This window comes from Medicago sativa, chromosome 1 (assembly GCF_051527215.1).
Source record: "Medicago sativa cultivar Bolivia chromosome 1, Bolivia_mono, whole genome shotgun sequence".
NCBI lineage: Eukaryota > Viridiplantae > Streptophyta > Magnoliopsida > Fabales > Fabaceae > Medicago > Medicago sativa.
This window is the reverse complement of record NC_140749.1, coordinates 68547635-68549366: the sequence shown is the minus strand read 5'-3', so window position 1 is coordinate 68549366 and position 1732 is coordinate 68547635. Positions and strand designations below refer to the sequence as shown.

The following is a 1732-nucleotide window of genomic DNA, read 5'->3' as shown; positions in this document are numbered from 1 at the left end:
ATCTTTATAAAGATGAATTAGTCAAAAATATAACTAACTGACAGTTGCACATGAGGCTAGCACACAGTTAATTTGTATATGTGTTAAACCTAAATTGCATTGGTGTTGTTTATGTATATATAGATTGATTGTCTTCTAAATTGGAATAGATTTTTTAACCATAAATCTCTCACATTGATCTAATTAACAAAATGACCTAAATTGTACATATGCGCATATTGAAGTCGTTTTTTATGAATAAAAAATTAGATTAAGGGACACAAACCGCATAAATCAGAAAGAAAAAAACCACAAAAATCTATGAGAATTTACAATAAAATTAGGCTCTTTAAGAATGGTGAAATTCACACATCGTTGTCATAGTATCGGTTAAATTCCTCTATCACACGTATGTGACAAACCTCTGTCAGAAAGAAACAATGAATTCTTTAGCAATGAAGTAGAATCTTTAATTTCACACATCCTCCTAAATCCTAATGTGACAATTCAATGTAAAATATCCAATACCAGTATAGGTTTAGTCTAGTGAAAGTCGTTAGATTCCCACAACATGTTTCTCGTAGAGATACACGTATTTAATGTCCAACACATTTTGAACATGATTATCTATAATGGATAAAATCAATAAAAAACAACAACAAAGTGTAAATTATCCAAAAACTTTAAATTGATTTTATCACAAGTTTTCATCGTTCTCCTCTCGCCCACCTTTTTTACACTTGATCCTAATTTTAAAACTTTCAACTAGATGATTGAAAAACGAGGAAAGAATGAAATGGATTCATTGAATTTAAAACGATTAATGAAAATTTAAGAGAGATATGGATATATAAATAAATAAGATGCTCTTTATTCGAATTATATATAATACAACATCATTATGATGCAGTCCTAACCAAGTGACATACATATGAAACTAGTTAAGCATGTGTGCTTTAATTGAAATTAACTTAAAATAACATCAAACATAAAAATATGAAATAAATTAATAAGAGCATCATAAGGTGAATTTATGGGTCTGGATCAATAGAATCCGGAGGGCCCATGTCCACCATCTCCTCCCATATTGTTGAAACCAAACAAATGAGGTTGCAACATAGGGTTATGAAAATATTCAGTTGGGAAGATTGAAGCTTGTTGATGATTTGGCTGGTGCTCGATGGGTATGTTAGAGGACGAACCATTGCCAACAAAAAATGGAAGGGTTTAGGTAGGAGTCCCCTGACTTACAACCATACCACCATGTTGTGCAATACGGTTCTTAAGATCCAACAAAGCCTTTTTCAATAATTGAAGTTGGACCCTATTCATCCCTTCAATGGGACACGCCCACCAAAACTGAGCCTCATTCTTCTTGCGCAAATCGCTCAGCTCATTATCATGCTTCTTTTCGATGTGCATCGTTGATTTGAGTCAGCATAGCATTAAGCTTGCGCAATTTGGCGCTACAATAAGCCTCAATGAATTGCATGGTGCCATTGTTTTGAGGTGGTACCTGAGAGAGATAGCGACCTATGACTGTATCAACATTTGGGTGACCAAATGAAAACACCTTCTCACTAGGTGAGAATACAATGAGAGCAATATATGCACCACAAAGGGCGCAAAGCTCGCTAGCTTTCTTGAAGAGGCCACTACGACGCTTCGAGAAAGTCACTTGCAAGTTGCTCTCGTTGCTCATTTTTTTCATCTCAATTTTTTGGCGACCTTGACTTTTCTTTCCGCTCGACAT

The 1732-nt window shown here is 34.5% G+C and overlaps 1 pseudogene; it reads right to left on the bottom strand.

Annotated features, from left to right (window-relative positions):
- Positions 1–1023: 1023 nt before the first annotated feature.
- On the bottom strand, positions 1024–1732 carry LOC146956734 (agamous-like MADS-box protein AGL62; annotated as a pseudogene).